This window comes from Pleurodeles waltl, chromosome 7, assembly GCF_031143425.1.
Source record: "Pleurodeles waltl isolate 20211129_DDA chromosome 7, aPleWal1.hap1.20221129, whole genome shotgun sequence".
NCBI lineage: Eukaryota > Metazoa > Chordata > Amphibia > Caudata > Salamandridae > Pleurodeles > Pleurodeles waltl.
Window position 1 is genome coordinate 1,047,073,254 of NC_090446.1, and position 19,628 is coordinate 1,047,092,881.

General features: G+C 44.1%; 1 protein-coding gene and 1 long non-coding RNA gene across 2 annotated transcripts in view; one reads left to right on the forward strand and one right to left on the reverse strand.

Annotated features, from left to right (window-relative positions):
- The window catches only part of LOC138245892 (uncharacterized), a 253,384-nt gene extending 251,694 nt beyond the window's left edge, over nucleotides 1–1,690 (reverse strand). The window contains exon 1 of the long non-coding RNA XR_011194183.1: nucleotides 1,554–1,690. This is a non-coding gene — a long non-coding RNA (uncharacterized lncRNA). The remainder of the gene's footprint in view (nucleotides 1–1,553) is intronic.
- PITPNC1 (phosphatidylinositol transfer protein cytoplasmic 1) overlaps nucleotides 1–19,628 on the forward strand; it is an 864,322-nt gene that overhangs the window by 567,261 nt on the left and 277,433 nt on the right. The gene's annotated exons all lie outside the window — the stretch shown is intronic.

Consider the following 19,628-nt stretch of genomic DNA (forward strand, 5'->3'; position numbering starts at 1 on the left):
TTCCACTATGCCAATTCCTTCTACTTTTGCATGCATATTTCCCTCATAAAAAGCTTCAAATCATTCAAACCTTAACAACAAGGTTTATTTTTAAATCTGAAACCGCCACAACGCAGCAGCAGCTACACTTAAGAATATGCCATTCAAAACCCCTGTGAATCACCTACAGATTCCTTCATGACTAACACTCTTCATGCCTCAAACCCAAATCCACCAGAAAACGCAGGTCAATAAACATCAGTCTAGAAGTCCTAAGATGAAGGTTCCCATTCTTGGCAACGCCCCGGAGATGAATCTGGCCTTCCTAGATAAGAGAAAAACCTGAAGACAATGTAATCTGTTCAAATAACTGACTGCTACTTCACCTTTATGGAATTCTTCTACTTACCACATGCATTGTCCATCCCATCGCCAGGTTTGGGAAGCCCACTTTGCCACCGAGAATCTTTCTTACATTTTTTCAGGTCCCTCAGCAGAAAGAAAGATGCAGTATGTCCGTGGGCTTTGCCACGCTCAGAAAGTGCAGTTCAAAATAATTTAAAAAATCCAGGCGTGTGGCGTACTTCTCTACGAGGAACAGGGGGTGTCCATGGTACATCTTTGACCCTCCAACCTGTGGGACCTCAAAGGCTATTTTTATTGTGTGTGTTAGGTTTAAGTTCTTGTTTACATTGTGATTCATGGTTGGGAACATCCCATGTTGTTTCAACATTTCACCTAGTTTTTGGAATGCGGATGATTGTGGTTGCAGATAGTGACTTGGGATTCAAGGGAATGGCCCCTACGAAAACGTTTAAAGTAAAACAATCAATTGGCTATTGTTGCCCCAAGCTGCCAGTAGCTAATGTCTGAAAGGGTCATGTCAGGAGAGAGAAACATCCTGGAAGAAGGCAGGCACTGCTTTTAGTCTGGGTTCAAGGAATCAGTTTGCAGAGAGGGGGACAGTTCAGTGAAATGTATTTATCTTGCAAGCATCATGGGACTTGAAAGTTATAGTGCACTGGACTCTTGGGGATTGACACTGACCATTTTGCCATTGTGGGCAGCAGTCATGTAGATTGACAAAGGAATCTCTCCTTTGTGGTTTGTCAGAATCTAGGTTTTGCTCAAACTAGCTTAATCGCAGTTATGATTAGAAGACAGATCTTGCCAGATCATGTATATCAGGCCGGCAATAACTACGCAGACATGCATGCAAATACCACCACCCCACCGTTAAGAGAGGCTTAAAGACAAGCCTTCCCTGACCGGATAGAACCGTCTGTCACCTTTCTCTAATGTTCATCACAGTGACAAAAGACCTTGGTCCTACCCACCCAACTGCCTGCTCTTCCATAGAAAGAGAAAAGTTACTAGACCTTGGGCTTGAGTGAGAGTGAATAAAAGACCAGTCAGGGAATTAATTACAGTTGCTTCTGTGGAGGATCTGGCGCTTATGAATTCTTAATCTCTCAGACAGTGTGTTTAAATTGGTCCAGCTCACTGACATCCAGTCCTCTTTTGCATTCTTCATGTGCATCTCTGTTTTATTGTCTTATATGTTATTAGCTTACCTGTTGGGGTTTTGGAGAACTATTAAGGCTGTGCTCAGGTGGGCTTGCTGTTGTGATTAATCCCAGGATTAGCATGTCCCAATCAGCTACACAGACATAAATAGGCAGTGGCGGCTGCCACTGAACGCATTCGTCTCTCCTCCGTCCTTGTCCCGGAGGCACAGAGGCTCCCAGCCAATCACAATGCTGCTGTCACCAGCATGAAAGCAGCGTCGTGATTGGTCTGAATGGCCTGCTTCAGCGCTCACAGAGGGGGGAGAAGGACTGTGCACTTTCTCCTCCTGTCTGTGCAATACAGCCAGGTGGAGAAATGCAAAATGCGCTTGTCTGTTTGGCTCACCCAACACGGCCAGCCAAACAGACGTGCACAATTACGGTGCACACAGCCCTCCTCCTCCAGCCCAGCCACAACCCGCCCTAACCTGGCTCCTAGGAAAAATAAAATTCTAATAACATAGCGTTATTATCATTTTATGTTTCCCTCTACTGAATGCAATGGCCCAACGTTGTAAATAGGAGGGTGTGCGAGCTCGAGCGAGTGGCCCTCGGGTAGCATGGAGGGCCCCTGAGACAGGCAGACAGTTCCCTCCACTAGGCTGTGTGTAACGCGCAGAGCCTCTCACTTCAGAGAGGAGGAACGGACAGAAAAATGTTAGTCCTCTATAAAGAGCTCTTTGTCAATGATCTGAAAGCTCAGTGTAGAAAAAAAAACATAAAAACAATCTTCGGTGGTGCAGAAGCCACGGGCGCTGCAAAATTCCTATTAATTCAAAAATAGTGCCTCTCAGTTTACTCAGATAAAATGAGGACGTTCGACGTTTCAACCTGCCATAATGAGCTGCCTTGCTTTTTCTGCAGTTTTTCAAAAACGTATTTGTGTCCTTCAACCTGCACAATTAATTTGGCAGGTACATATCACGTGGCAGTGCACCGGAGAGCGGTCATACTGTGCGACCTGAATCCCAGCGTGTCTCGTCTGCGGCAAATGCGCTTACCGAGATCTTGTTTGAAAGTCGGATTTGCAGTGTCTCGAGGTCGTCCTAGAGTGTTTTGTGTCGCACTGGGCAGAGTTTTAGAATCTGGTTCTGAGCACCGGGGGTGGAAATTAAATACGCCTGCATAATTCCGTACGGGGGGCATAGGGAGGTTTAACAGTCGGGCTTGGAAGGGTGTTCTGTGACTGCCTTCCCCTGTACGTCATGCAGATAATTTATTACTCTGTTGTTTACATTTTTAATACGTGTTTAGAGGACTGGTAAAAGATTAGTATTGTTCCAAGTTAAGATACACGTTTACGCTTCTTGGGAATACATTCATGGAAAATGAAACTGAACTGACGTAGGGTGTATTTCCGGTATAACTAGGGCCACTGGAATTATATGGCAGATGATGGCTAAATTATATGGCAGGGTTGATTCAATTATGTAGCAAGAAAAAGGCAAATTATGTGGCGTAATGTAGCACATTTTGTGACGATATTATTACATTATTTTATCATTTCTACACTCGTTAACACTGTCTGGGCATATGTTGCAGCTCATTGGTAGCAGTTTAACAACTATATATAGCAATAAAGAAAGGAAAGGTGACCAGACAACCTTTACAAAATGGCCTTCTACTGCGCTGCAACACGCGTTGCTGCGTGTTTAGTAACTTTCGGACTAGGAATATTTTTTTTTTGTTAAAATCTGCAGTAGATGAATTATGTGGCAAATGCAGCCATAATTATGCCAAAACGCTACAGTCGCACAATTGCACCATTTCAGTGGCCCCGGTTGTAACTAACAGTATTTATATTTTAAATGTTAAACTTGTGCTTCCAGATATTGAAGTTGCACACATTTCAATTTACTTTTGGGAAGAAAGTGGAGTATAACACTGCCCACGCCCTGACAATGATTTAACAATATAATTGTTTTTATTTTTCAAAGACATCAAAAGGGCTTGTACAGGTGAAATCAACTAGTCAACTACATAGTCACATGTGGTGATCTCTCACACAGTGACACTGAAATCTGTAAGAGTTATCACCCAGTTCATTGTCACCTTTCCTTGTGTATATTGGATAGAACTTATAAAGAACAAAGAATGTAAATATAAACCACCCTTACCTAACCACGTAGGCGCAGCCTTAACATTCATGGGCGCCTGTCTTCCCCACCAGCAATACTGCAGAACAGCCTAATGGGTGTGAATCCCCTACCCACAAGGTCACCGAGGTCACCAGTCGAGAGAAGAGTTGTACCATTTTGATTTCAGTTATTCACATCCCCAGTTTGTGCGATGGGGAACTGCAGTGTTCGACAGTTAACAAGTATAAACTTCTCAGTCTTGGCGGAGCCAAGACGCAATAATTCCCTCTAATAGGTAGGGTATCACCTGCCCCCACACGGCCTCAAAACTTAATTTTCTTTCTGACAAGTCTGTTGATAATTTCTCCTTAGCCATGAGTCTCCGTAAATGTGAATACCAGAGGGCCATCGGGGGAGGATATGTTTTTTTTCCAGTCAAAGGCCACTGTATTTTTAGCTGCTCCCAGGGAATTCTATAGTATAATTTTACCGGCTCGGGGTTGCAACTTTAGAGCTTATGGTCTTGTTTCCAAAAGGATAGTGCCCATTTGTAATGAGGTGATGGGGTATCCCAGAATTTCTTTTAGTACATCTGCAACCTCACGCCAAAATTGGGTGATCTGCAGACAGTCCCACCATATGTGCTTTATTTTGCTTCCGTCATCATAACCTTTCCAACATTTGGGGCACACCTGGGAATAAAACGTATGTGGAATTATAGGGGATAATGCTGAATACACTTTGGTTCATTGAGTTCCATCCAGAGATCACTCGTAGCTGGGCCAACAATATAGTTTGAGATCATATACTGCTAAGCCTCCTGTAACTTTGGGGCAGCACAGAGTTTTGTAGGCTATGCGGGCAATTTAAAATTTTAAGGACATAAAAGTAAAGTCTCTTTCCCAAGTTTGCCAGGGAGCTCTGTCTCCATCAAAATGTGTATTTCCGATTGAAATTGTAATCCAAAAAGGAAGAAAAAATTCTTATGCCATAAACTGCAAGTCGGAGTCATCAGCCTTCATGCATCTCCACCTCATGTTGCACAGGGGTCTATGTAAAAACAGGGTACTATCATGAAAGGGGGCGATGGCACCAAGTTATGGTGACTAGGTGTCCGGGATTCGCAGGGACAGTCCCGTTTTTTCACCAAATGGTCCTGCAGATTTCTGCAAGTTTAGCTCATGTCCCGGTTTTCAGAGGGAGTCAACTAAAAACATCTGAAGTGTTCCAAGGCAGGACTAGTTAGCAGCTCTTATTTGAAAACAATTTATTTATCAAGTTAATACTAGGTTTAAAAGCTGCATTTCATTCCCTTAAAGCCTTGTTGTCTGTGTCTTGGTGTTGATGAGAGCTGTCACTCTGTGCCCCTGGGTTCATTTAAAATTGTACTCTTTTTTTTCTGTTTTTGTGAAATGTCCCGGTTTTTGTTTTTCAATATTTGGTCAACCAACTCCAAGCTGAGCTGCTCGTGTGTCTGTTTGTAACAGTTTTGCATTGCTTACAGGGCACACTTGAGCCTGAAAATTAAGTTAGCCTAGCTCATAAAGTTGGAACAGTCTGGCTGTTCCCTCACAGAGCTCTGCTGCCTGAAGCTCATACACACACCAGGAGAACTGTTTCCATCCAGAACTTAGCAATTTGCAGACCTTCACCGTAGTTACAAAAGCCGGTATTGCTTGTGATAACTGTTAAACGAAAACTGTATTGCACCTGGCAATGCACATGCACAAAGCACAAAAACATGCCTTCATACCCACATTCCATCACGTAGCTTGACTACCCACCAGGACAGGAGGATTTGACCTGGAATCTGATTCCGTAACCTTAGTGTTTTCTGCCCTTTATTGTACTTCGATGTCCATTTTGTTCTGCATTTTTCCTTAACTGATATATAAATCATGTTTATTGAAGTTAGAAACAAAACACGAGCAGTATAGAAGTCCCACCATAGATCACCGTATCAACAAAGATCACTGGACGATCAATTTATCCAACCAAGCTGGCAGGACTAGATACTGCAACAAAAGGCAAAAACTGTCAATTATTTCTACAATGAGACTCACCATAGGTTAAAATATCGTCCTGAAAACCATATAGAGAACAAGTAAGGAACAGTAAGGGGGAAAGGACGAAAAGGTAAAGGGCGAAAATGGGGTAATTTTGAGATCCATGGGGAAAGGCACAGGGAAAGACTGATAATAGACCCACAAGAGGGCTCAGATAGTCCCTTTCCTCACCCAGTTCACCACCTGATCACCACCTGACTACACTTTGTAATGTTATCTCATCTTTGAAAGAGTCCTTTTGTATATATCCCCAAACATATTGCACGACTTCAGTCTTAGATGCAAGCATATTTTCCACCGTTCACCGCTTTTAACCGAGCTGGATACTGCAAGGAGGCCCAGCCCCCTACCTCAGACAATCCCTTTCACACTAACCTCAGTTCTCTCTTTCTGACTAGTATCACTGAGCTGAGATCCGGGAATATGGAAGATGGTTCTGTTCCTTCTGTAAGGCCTGTTTAAGGATCACATATATTTTCATAGTTGGGTCTGGCAATTCTGGATCGGGGAGAAAGCTGACTGTACCACTGGAACCCCCTTGTATCTAGAAGGCAGCCTGTACACACACCTAATCAGAGTCCATTAAGGTGCTCTGAGAAGTATTCCACAGCCTCCATCACTGACGAGTCTGGGAAGATCATAGGGAGTCCTATGACTTTTAGATGTGCCTTGCATTCTCTCAACTTTTTCACTAGCTATTACCGTCAGTGCTCTTGGCACTTCACCACTAAAGCCAATCAAAATACCCAATTTCTGCGGCCTATTGGTCCACCTCACATTCCATCTGTTATTGTTTAAGCCCTATCCCCTTCATAGAGGGCTGCAGTCCTTTCACCTTACACTCCCTAAGTTCCATGCGTCACTACACGAACACAGTTGCTTTCTCAACCTTAATAAGTGTCTTTAGAATTTTATCCAGAGCAGGAATCACTATATTTTGACTCCCCGTCGTGCCTCACACTACTTCATCCTCTCCTGACCACTTTTTCTTGCATGAATGAGGCTGAAAATGACTTGTCTCTCTGCACTCCCTTGTCAGATATTTTGGTGCATTGAAGGTCCTTCTAGGCAGTCACACTGAGGCTAGAACCTGAAACAGGCCTGCTAGCAAATGCTGCTCCTCGCGGGGAGTGCTTTCCCACATATTTCCACCTCCCGACTTGAGGTCCGACCAGGTTAATAAAAAAACATTGGCGACAGTTCAGGAAGCACTTGCCGGCAACTACATCATCGCAGGTGTGAGGGACCTGTCAGTGCCTGCAGGCGATCCTCACCGCCTCTCTCATGGGCAGAATTGGTGCCTTTGACATGGTCGGAATTGCTGTTGTCGCCATCTTCTCGACTTCTTCATGCTCTGGGGTGTAGGCCTCCAATTTCTGCTTGTATATAGCCCTGGGCTCCCAAATCTTCAACCTCAGTTGATACACCATAGGTAACTGGTGCCACAGTATATTACCTGTGATGGAAAAAAGTGGCTTAGAAACTAACTAACTAGAGCAGCATACAGAGCCCAAGCAAAGTGCCATCACTGGTGCCCTCTGGCACAGCTTATTCATTTTACAGGATTTAAACCTGTTTTATACTACCACCATCTTGGTGCAGGTGATTTTATTTATGTGGAAAACAGCTACCTTGCTCACTACTTATTTTGTTTCTGACTAGATATGTGCGAGGTAAAGCAGCCGCACATTCTATGTGGTCCACTGTTTAGTTTAATCCACTTCCCCGTCCGTGTGAGTGTACCACAGTACCTCTCATTACGTCTCTGTGCGGGGATAAAGGACACCTTCACTTCTGGAGTCCCAAGTAGACTAGCGTCATTTTCATCCCCCTTAAGCAGAGACCCAAACTGGCACCATGGACTCAAATATATATATACCTCTTCTTGAAGGACCAGAGCATCAAGGTCAGGCAAGATGATTCGCGTGCATCAGGGAGCACACTTCTGCTACCAGTTCCCTCAGGACTGTGGACTGTGTGAGTGTGATACATCAGCACTGATTGATCTTGCCATGCTCACCATGTTTTCTCAAAAACCTCCACAAACAAGCTAAGAATCGATAATCTGGCGATATTGCCGCAAACCACGATGACTATGTGCACCCAGTAAAACAGATAATTTCACTTCTCTTCAAGATGCTTCACATGCTCACATAGAAGCATCAGTGCTTAATTTGTGCTTGTTGTTTCCGGTGTTGAGCACCGGCACTTATTTTTGAGGGCCGGGGCTTATTCTTCTGCCTCAAAAAAGCGTCACAAAGGGAGAAAGTAGAAAGCTGCTGGAGTGAGCTGAAGGGGCAGAGAGTGGCTTTATGTTGATTGAAGAGGCCCGAGATGGCTTCAGGATTACGCCACCTCAGTATTCTGTGTTCACACATTTAATTGCAGCAGCCGCGTGTTTAAGAGGCGGGCTTAGAGCACCGGCACCTTTTCATTTACAAATTAAGCACTAAGAAGCATCAGTAGTCCCACCATGTTATAAAGGCTTCTTTGCAGTGGAGTCCTTGCCAGTGCCACTCAACAAGCTATCTTTCCTTCCTTAAGGAGCATCAAGTCATGAAACAGGCCGTAAGCTTGTGTGCACTGTCCCATTGGCTGTCGGCTTCAAATGTGTTGAGAAGTTTAAAAGTAATTATATAAGACCACATTGTGTTGTTTTAACCTTTCTTTTTCTATGTCTGATGTTGCATACAGTGATTTGTCTGCACATTGAACACTTTTCTACATAACCAACGCTTGCGTTGCAAGGGAACGAGATACTGTCTGCAGTGATTCTGGCCAATTAAGCACCCTTTCCTGCAGATCTATAGATTGAACTGTCGTGGGCACTTCTACCTACCTACCACCACATCGAGCCCTAGGCCGCCTTCTGAGCGAGAGCAAGTAAAGGCAGCTGAAGTTGCGTCAATAAATAAAAAAGCACCCGTTATGTTCACTGCTATTAATATACAACGGCACCCCCTTTCCTGTAACCACCAATACCAATGGCTCTGCATATTCATTTTGCTTTTGGTAAATACCTTACATATTTTCTCCATGACCTTTTTCCAAAAGTTCTAGGGAAGTTATATGGCATGATTTTGTGCGGAGTGGCACTTCACCTTTGAACTGCTTTTTCAGCTGCTTGCTTGCGCTGCAGTGCAAGCTGTTCACCTAGGACTACTAAAAGAGGCACAAGGCTGTAACCAAGCAAATCACCCTGAGAGCTTCCTCTCCACATGCAGTTGCGGCCAGTTCATTGCCCCTTTCACAACTCGAATGATACAGACATAAAAACCTATGCTTTTTTATGCATTGATTGGGAAGGCACAGGGTGCAGGGATTTTCAAGGTAGGAATTCTATAGGGGATGGAACCGGCAACAGCAAGGATATAAATTAGTAAGGAGAGAGGATTCGGGTGGCAAGAGACCTTAGCATATACACCTCACTGCAAGATGATGGCTGTCGGGAGGTACGCCGGCAGTGGTGGTATGGTGTGAACCTTCCACCTCCATGACGGAGATAAGTGGTGGTTGGTGGAGCGGTTTCCTGCCTTAGGGCAGTTGGGACGGCAGAGGTGGGATCGCTTGGTCTTCCCCTAATGGTGCTGGAGGAGTGTCGTGGAGAGGGAGTGCTTCTGGGGGAGGTTTAAGATAATCCAGCTTTGCTACGGGGAGTGTTCGGTTTGGGCTAACATGGCAGTTTTGTGCCAGCTGTGCTGTAGGTCACTCTACAGGTGGCACCAACACTAGGAGAGCTGGTACCACTTTGAGAAGGGCACAAGCATCCGCTTTGCAAGATGATGGTGCAAGACAGTGGGAGGGGGAAGCTAGCTTCATAGATTGTGTTAAGGATTACTTATCAAGTAAAGAAGTCCCCCTGATTAGGAAAAAAACGGTTCAATCCTAAAAAAGCTGTTGATCCCCCCTCCCTCTCAGAAATCTAATAGAAACTATGCCATTGCAGATGCACTGCAAATGGGGAGGCAGGCCGCGAATAGCAGTAGCCATGGCCATCTCTGACCTCACTGAAGGAAAAACAAGTTTGTCCGAAGGGAAAATCCTTGACTACCCCCACTTTGAACAAACATATTGAAAACAGAGATGAGGTGAATATTACAAAAGGCAGAATAACAGGGATGTTGTCTTGAAGGAGGACAATATCTTGGGCGATTTACCATGTCAGGAGCAGGGGACAAAGACAAAGGTTATTCTGGCTTGCTCCATGGCTGACAGAAGTGATAGAAGTGGGCAGCTGATTTCAGATTGTTTCACAAGAGCTCTGTAATGCTCTAGAAGCCTTCTTCTCACTTACTGAGACAGGTAGTCAGTTTGAACTGGATGAAGAAAATGAGGATGGGAAAAGAATGAGTCAAGGACGTCCAGGGTGGAATCATTACTGCCTACCCCACCCTATCCCTCCAGAAGCACTACTTAAGAGAGAAATGGCAGATGCATCTGCCATGCTATGCACTGTGCAAGCGAAGAACTACTGATGCATGCATTTGAAGATGAGACTTTAGATCTAGCCTGGTCAGCTGAGGAGGTGTTATGGGACCCTGAAGAAGTCAAGCTCACTCCAGCCAGTGAGCACCATCGCAAATCACCTGAAACGTTGCTTCGATCTTCTAAAGTTGGGGTGAAGGGTATGGATGGGTTGATTTCATTGGCTAATAAGGTATCCAGCGAGTCTACCTTCAATAATCAGCCTGAGCCTTCTCTCTCAGTGATCTATGAGCTTATACAGACTTTTAGGGATGAGAACCACAAGGATATTTTTTCACTGAAAACTGCCCACCTTAAAATGCAAGTTGTGCTCTGTAAATTATCAAAGAATATGGACATTCTACAGACTAGAATTACAGACATTGAAATCAAACAGAGCAGTCTGAACGAGCTAACTCAAAGTAATCAACCCCAAATAAATCACCAGGGAACTAAACTAGAGCATCTCTCATCCAGAGTGGAGGATATGGAAAACCGCCTCCGCAGGAAAAACCTGAGGATTTTAGAGATATCTGAGGGGAAGGAAGGGGATGATGCTGGATCTTTTGTGGTCAGTTTGTTTAAAGCAGTGTTCCCTCAGCTGGCTGACTGGGACATGGTTAGTGCTATCCAGCGGGCACCCAGATTTCCCTTTTGCAAACCCGGTAAAGGCAGAGGGGCTCAATATCCGCGGGCCATCTTGAGCTATGTTTGTAATTTTTCTACGACACCTCATCCATCAAGCCACAGGTCACCAGTCAGAACACTGGCAATTGATTTCTTTTTTTGTGAGATCTAACTTTTGTACAGAAACTGTGGTTATGAGATGGCCGCTATGCAAATGAATCCCTGACCATCAGAGGGTAGGAGCAGTTGCATTTTAATGTGAACCCTCAACATTTAAAATTATCTAGAAGGGCAAAAACTATTTTTGCAAGGACGTGGCTCCAGTTAAGGATCTGATAAATAAATGGACAAAGTGGACCTTTCCCGGGGGGATCATGGGGTGGGCAAAGCAGTATAAGGGAACAAGTATGTATCCCATCTGAAGTGCTCAACCTTTCCTTACCCTCATTGGGTAAACTTGTGCCATTTTTTTCTCTCTTTACTAATTTTATTTTTTGACATTTTTCTGCCCTTCAATGTACTCTTTTCCATTTATTCCTTTCTGGTTTTGATATAGGCTGGTGGGGATTCCCCCATGTAGATAGCTAATGCTATTGAGGGATTGTGTGGTGGTGTTCAGTCCATACTGTCATCAGTGTGGAGTGTATTTTGGTGTGCGGTATGTAGTGGGCCTAGTGAGTTAGTAAGTTCTGAGACAGGGGTTTCAGGATGGGACAAGGAAGGTAAAGTTTTTTCTTTATAAATGAAAGACACCTGAAAAGTGGGTGTGGGGGATAGGTTGCAGGGAAAAAACAAGAAGGCTTAAATCTTGGCAAGAGAATAGAATGTCCTGGTGCAAGGTTTTTTGACATCAGAATTTTTGGTTATGTGGTATATGAAAGTGGAGAATAATATTGTAAAGGCTGGTACCCAAGGTATTTATATAGTGATTTGGAATGTCAGAGGCTCATGATTTATTAAGAAAATTGCTTTGTGAAAGTCATATATCTGAAAAGAAATGAACAGTCAATACGCAGTTATGGTGATTAAAAAGAGGCAAAGGGTTATTTGCTTAAGCCAAGGGCGGAAATGCACAATAGTGAACTGTGAGTGTGTTTCACTCTTTTTGAGTTGGGATGCACCTTTTATATGTTTAAAAACTCATTGATTTGCATTACAAATGCTAATTCATCATCTGTGTGCAGCTGCAGGATCTATATTTCAAGGAAAAGCTATTTATTGTTTAGAGAAAGATAAGCTTATCAGTAGAGTAGTTTACAGCAAAATACATTTAAGGGGCCTGTGCTCATCTCTTATGTTAGTTTCAAGCCATGGCCTTCATTTGAGGCAAACATTATTCCTTGTCCAAGCAGCCCAACGTCCCCTAAAGGGCCCATCCTGGTTACATATTGTATGAGTTATAACTTTCAAACACATGCCACTTTTATTAAACTTATAAGACTATTTTACAATCAAACGTTTTGTAAGGAATTCCATTGCAAAACAACAAATTATTTTTCTCAGTTTCACAAAAGTTCAAACTCTAAGATCGCAGATAGGCGAGATAAGGCAGCTTCTGGACCACAACTGCTTTTTATAATTAACAAGCAAGAAATGAAAACCTCATGTTTACCTCAAGTGGTCACTTTTTAGGAACATGAGCATGTTTCAGAAATCATTCTATAGGAAAGATTCAAAATGGGAGAATAATTGTTAATGCTTGGGCAGTGGCTCAAGTTTCTATGTTAACATTTTTTGGCTTTTACAAATTCGCATTTTGAACCTTTGTTCAAGCATAAACACCATAGCTACTTAATCTATCTTCACTTTACAAACGTATTCAATAACAGCATTTTGCATTATCATGGCAATGTTAACTGGTGTGGGCTGTAGGGAGGCACAAAGAGATGTGAAACAAGTGCTCACTAAAGCATGGAACTCTGTACACAGCAGCAGAGTAATAAAATGGTCCATTCCCATGACCCAAGCAACAAGGAAATGTTGTCTCATATCGTTCGCTCACTGAAGTCATGTACCTGATCTCTGATATCATGCACGTTTTCTGTAGCCTTATAAACATCCGTGTGGATCATTTTACAGGCTCCTCCCCTTTCAGCGAGGAGCATTATCTGAAATATGATTTTGAATCACAACTTGTCCCATAGCTACCATCTCTACTGTGATGTTCTCTAAAGCACTAGTTGTCTCACTTATTGTTGCTTCCAACAGGCGCCCTAACTGTCGCAGTCTTCTGGAATTAATAATTACCCCCGCTGGGGAAAACAGGCTGAGCACCACATCCCCTGCACCTGGGGTCAGGTATCTGTATGGTCTGCTTCTTCCTCTTGCCAGACTATTGTGTAGTTTTTATTTGTGGACATGCTCTGTAGGTGGGTGCTGGATGTGGGGAAATACTACCCTGAGGTAACAAGTACCTGCCCAGTATGGAGGCAACTAAGAGTAGGCCTTTAGTCCACATATCCAATAGTTTTAATCCCCTTCATACACGTGTATGCTAAGCCAAGAGGCATTGGAAAGTGCAAATGTGGTGTTGCACACTCTATCTCCCACCATTGTCCATGATCCATTGGCATGTAAGCAAACAGTTCCTGTAATGTTGGCTGACAACCTAAGATGTGGAGTTTGTGTCCTTTACCTCTGTATTATTCTGTCACAAATGGAAATCCCAAGGTATTTTGGACATAATAGTAAGATTTAGAAGAGACACATAGGCTGAGGCTTCCTCTGCATCTTCAAGTGGCCTCTAGAAGTAACTCTTACTATCTGACTTAATTATCTGTGACCTGTATCTCCTCTGTAGGTCAACCGGCTCTCTTCTTGGGGCTCAAGTAATGACCATTGCGTAAGAAGCAGGCTCTGTATGCACTATACCAAAATAAGGTATAGTGTGCACAGAGTCCAGTGGATCCCCAGAGGCTTTACAGAGGCTAAAGTAGCTAATACTAATGCTTTCTTTTGTGGTAGTGTGGTCGAGCAGTTAGGCTTATCAGAGGGTAGTGCAAAGCATTTGTTGTGAACACAGAGCCAAAAAATGAGGCACGCACTCAATGACAAACTCCAGGCCATTGTTTTTATATAGCAAAAATATACTTTGTTACTTTATTTCTAGAACCAAAAGGATCTTTGTTGCAGGGAAGTACAGTGGTAAGTTAGTATCAGTCTTGTATATCAAATATACTTTGTTTGGGTTTTGCAGATAAAACAGTTTACAAGTAAGTAACGCTTTTCAGTGTCAAAAGTAGAATGAAGTTTCTCATAGGAAGCAATGCAGTCCTGGGGAGGAAAAGTGTTAATACAGTTTACAGGTAAGTACTCAATTTACGATCCCAGTCTTCGGAGGTTAAGATGTCCACAGGTCAAGGTTCAAGTTGACCCCAAAAGTGCACCACCAGCATCACAGGGCCGGCCGGGTGCAGAGGTCAAAGTTGGTGTTGAGTTTTTGATGGAATCCTACAGAGTCTGGGGGCACTCGGAAAGAAACCAGTTTCAGGTAAAAACCCATGACTTTAGGGCACAGACCTGGGGGGTTTAGGTGAGCACTGGAGGGTAGGGGGTTGTGGGGTGGTGTCACGGGTCAGCACCAAACACAAACCCTCAGCACCACAGGGTGCAAATAGTGTCGGGCCCAATGCTTTTCAATGGAAGAGCCCTGGGGATCACAAAGATGCTGCAAGCTGGGTCCAGGGAGTCAGTTGCGGAAAACCAAAGGCTGCACAGGTAAGAGAGGAACCCGCTGGACATTGCTGGACCATCTGTCAGATTCCCCAAGGCCAGGGAGCTGCAGATGCAGGGGTACCTTTGGACATCAAGAATCTTTGTCGGATCCAATCGCGTTCAGGGGGGTCCTCTGGATTTAGGCTGCAGGCATTATCATGTTAGGTCGTAATCGCCTAGGGACCTCTCTTGTCCGGTGGGCCACCTGGACACAGGCCATGGGCGTCAGGTGCAGAGTGGGCAGGACTCGCGGGTCCGGGGAGGCTCTGGATTCCTTTTGGAAGGTTTTTTGTGGACAGGGCCTCTGTCCTCGGGAGTTCTCGGTCCTCTGCTGAGCAGGCAGTCCTCTGGGGGTTTGTAGAGATCGCTGGTCCTGCAAGATGCATCACCTTTTTGTAGCAGGAGTTTTGAAGCTGCAGACAGGCTGGTAGGGTTGGCACCAACTCAGTTGTCGTCTGGAGTCTTCACTGATGGGGTCAGATCTTCAGTCCTCCTTCTTGAGGTCACCAGAAATCTGAAGAGCAAGGTTCAGCGGTGCCCTAAATACTAGATTTAGGGGTGCTACAGGGGTCAGAGGGAAGTAGCCAGTGGCTACTGTCCCTGAGGGTAGACACACCCTTCCTGTGCCCTCTGCCTTTTGGGAGGGGGGCACATTCCTATCCTTGCTGGTTACTCTCCTTCAAAGCAAGATGGAGGATTCTGCAAGAAGGGGGTCCCAGCTGAAGTGGTCACTCCTCCTTGGTTTTTCCTAATTTCCCTGACGGACCTGCTGCCAAAAGTGGGGCGTGGTCCGGGAGGTGGGACTCTCTACTAGCTGGAGTGCCCTGGAGTAATGTAACATCATGCAGGAGCCTTGGAGGCTCACTGCCAAGTGTTGCAGTTCCTGCAAGGGGGGGGGTGTTAAGCACCTCCACCCAGAGCAGGCTTTGTTACTGACCCCAGAGAGCACAAAGGCTCTCACGCCATGGGTCAGAAACTTGTCTGTTAGTGGCAGGCTGGTACAGACTGGTCAGCCCTACACTTGAGGGTTGGGTAAAATACCGGGGGCATCTCAAAGATGCCTTCTTTGTGCATTTTTCAATAAATCCAACATTGGCATCAGTGTGGGTTTATTGTGCTGAGAAGTTTTAAACCAAATGTCCCAGTCTTCAGTGAAGTCATCATGAAGCTGTGGAGTTCGTAATGACAAACTCCCAGCCCAGGTACTCAGTATGGCCACACTGCACTTAGAATGTTTAAGAATGGACTTAGACACTGTAGGGGCATATTGCTCATGCAGCTATGCCCTCACTTGTGGTATACAGCACCCTGCCTTAGGACTGTAAGGCTTGCTCAAGGGGTGACTTACTTATACCACAGGCAGTGGTTTGTGGGCATGGCACCCTGAGAGGGATGCCATGTCAACTTTACCTTATTCTCCCCACCAACACACACAAGCTGCAATGGCAGTGTGCATGTGTTTGGTGAGGGGCCCCTTAGGGTGGCGTAATACATGCTGCAGCCTTAGGGGACCCTCCCTGGCCACAGAGCACTTGGTACTACAGGTACCTTTTACAAGGGACTTAGCTGTATGCCAGGGGTGTACCAATTGAGGAAGCAATGGTACAGTTTAGTGAAAGAACACAGGTGCTGGGGCCTGGTTAGCAGGATCTCAGCACACACTTAGACAAGTTAGCATCAGATATCAGGCAAACAGTGGGGGATAGCCATGCCAAAAGGGACGCTTTCCTACACATTGCATATATAATGATAGTTGAATCATTGTATGGAAAAAGTAGATGCAAGAAAGGCATTCCTTTTTCAACAGTTGCCGTCATTTTAAACATACACAACAATTTGAAACATTAATTTCCCTATGATAGGCATTAATGGTTTGTATAGCGACATTCTGTTTGGATCATGGGCACGCAAACCTGTCCCTTATATACCATGTTCAGGGCTCTGTACAGATGGATAATACATTTCATACATAAAAATGGCAACAATGGCTTGTAAAGTTATCAGAACAAAAACAAGTGGGATGCAGAGCACTTTCTTTGACTTTTTCCTAGTCAGTGCACAGCTTTTGGCCCCGGCCTTGCTCTGTGTCCCCTTTTTAATCTTGGCAGAGGTTGACCCAGCCAACACTAATGACCTGCGAAGGTACTACTAGGGATGTACCACAACTTGCTCTAAGTGGTGCAATGCAAATGTTTCTGTCTGGCTTGCAACAATGTTCTTTGCTGGGACCTGCAGTGGCACGGGCACTCACAGAAGTTCTACCCGAGAAGTACTACTAGGCCGGTGACCTTTATTTGCTTTTTCACTCTGCCTGTTTTCAGATATGTACTATGGTCTGAGTTGATCCCAAATGCACTAGTACCTGTTAGTCTCTTTTTCAGTCTCTAATGTTCTTACACTAGCAGCAGTAAACGTAGACCAGGTATGTACCTATCCATTGTAAGATTTGATAATTTATTCCTGTTTGGACTGAGGAAGAGCAGCAGCTACTGGATTTGTTATTTCTTCAGATATTAGCCCAAATATTTCATCCAAATCTCCTAGATGTTCTTCTTCTGTGATCTCAGGTTGTATGCTGCTGAGAGGTTGTGGGTGTTGTTGAACTTCCTCCGCTATGGTCACGGTAGACGGAGGCAGCGTCAGTTTTTGTGGCACCCTCTTCAGATGGGATTCGTGAAGCCAGTTCTTCTTGTTGGTGCATTTAACAGCAGTCTGTGTGGCCAGCAGGACTCACTCTGGACTTGTCCACCGGGGCTGGAGACAGTTAGATCTCTGGAAACTGTGAATCAGCACCCAGTCACCTAGTTGGAAATGAAGCCTGCTACCATGCAGAGGCTCTGGCAAGAACTCTTTCACCTTTTGGTTAATAGAAGCAAGACATTTAATCAAGGCAAAACAATAGTCTCTCATCAGTTCATTTGACATGGTAGTTGTCCTTTTTTTTTCTGGAACCCCATAGGTTGGTCACCCTGTCAATATCTTTTGGGGGCACAATTTCATTTTTGCATCAGGGTTTTTTTTTTCCTTATGTTAAACAGAGCAATCGGCAAAGCATCCATCCTTTTCAATTTTGTTTCTGTTCATATTTTTGCTATCTTAGTTTTAAACACGCCATTCTTCCTATCCACCACACCGCTGTTTCTGGACGATAGGCACAGTGGAACTTCTGATTTACTCCCAGAGCCTTACACACTAGCTCCATTAGTTTATCAGGCCAAAACTTGGTATAAGTTCTTTCACCAATCTTTACTGGGTATCCCTTTACACACTTATAGAGTAAATAAGGCCACCATCAGTATATATTTATATTTGTTAGGGGGTCCATCTCGATGTAGTAAATCTGGAAGGCTTCAAATGGCATTGCTGATTGCACAAAGTGTCCTTTAGGTACTTGAGTGTTTCCCCCACATTATGCTGAGCACATAACTCTGACATATCTCTGTTGCATATTTTCTAGTGTTTTTGTTGACCCAAAACATATTTATGCAATGTACCACTCCATCATGCCAATGTGTGCAGGGCTGTGCATTGTCATAGTCATTGGGTAAATATACTTATCCGGAAGCATATATCATGTTCCTTTTTCGTGAATCCAGCCAGCACCCATTTAAATGTGTGCCAGTCACAGACAATTATTTTTGTTCTTCCTCAGTAGCATCCTTTTGCATGTCTTGTATACCGTCCAATGTTACATTAATAGTCATTTGTTTCATGGGTACCTGTGTAACAAGCATGAGGCTGAAGATGTCTCTTGCGGTTTCTTTAGCTACCTTGTCTGCAAAAGCAATCCCTTGGCCCACCTATCAGTCACCTTTCTGTGGGCATTGCACTTCACCATTGCCAACCTCGTAGGAAGAATTAAAGAATTCAACAACCTTGTTATTAGCATACCATGCTGTATTTGAACCCCTTCATGTAATGAAACCTCTTTCCTTCCATAGTCTACTAAAATTGAGAGCGACACTAAATGCATACTGGCTTGTGTGTAAATGTTAACTGTCCTGCCTGTGTCCAATTCACATGCACTAGTCAAAGCAATGATTTCAGCTGCTTGCTCTGATTGCTCCATTACTCTGCAACTTTCAACCACAGAGTGTAGTGTTGGGACTGCATATGCTGCTGATGTGCCATCCTCTGTTCTAAGACATGAACCATCCTACCATAGCTCTCCTTCAGCATCATCAAATTGAGTATCCTGCATATATATTCTGCCCTTTGTCTGTTCCTCTGCTCGGTAAATTCAATTGTGATCATCAAATTGTTCACTCTCAACCTGAGGTAGTAAGGTTGCTGGATTGAGAACACTGCATCTATGTATGTGCACATGTGGATTAAATAGACTCACTTCATAATGTGTCAACCTAGCATTTGTGAGATGTTGCGTGCATGTTTTGTTCATTTTTAAATCCACTGAGTGCAGAACATATAAATGAAGAGTGTGCTTCATTATCACACTTTCTGCTTGTTGTAATGACACTGCAGCAGCTGCAACAGTTCTAAGGCAACTTGGGAAAGTTATCAAGTGTGACAGAGAAGTAAGTGCATCGTCGTTTGTAATTGCCATGCTGCTGACCAAGAACCGCAAGTGCACACCCTTCAGATTCATGAACGAAAAGATGACAGTCTTTGGAATAGTCAGGCAGCCCCCAAAACAGGAGATTCGCAAAGAGCTTGCCAAACGACAAGGAAGCTGTCTTCATGTTGTGGTGTCCACGCCAGTGGCTCAGGTGTGACCTTACGGATCAGAGCCAATAATGTCTTTGCAATAATGAAAAAATTAGGAATCCAGTGGCGCCAGTAGCCAGCCATTCCTAGAAATACAGTATATGCACCTCTTTTTGTATGCTTGGAGGTGGTAGAGCCAGAATTGATTTTATGAGCTCTGTATCCAATTGTCTCTGCCCTTTCGACAAGGAGTGTCCTAGGTAGGAAACCTCTTGTTGAACAAATTGTAGTTTATCAGGAGCCTATTTCTGCCGCATGGCAGCCAAAAAATTCTATAATTGACAGTATCTGTTGTGCACTGTTATTCATTAGTGCTTGCCAGTAATAAATCGTCAATATATTGAATCAATGTTGTTGTTTGATGGGACTAGAAGGTATCCAATTACTTCTTTAACGTCCAATTGTAA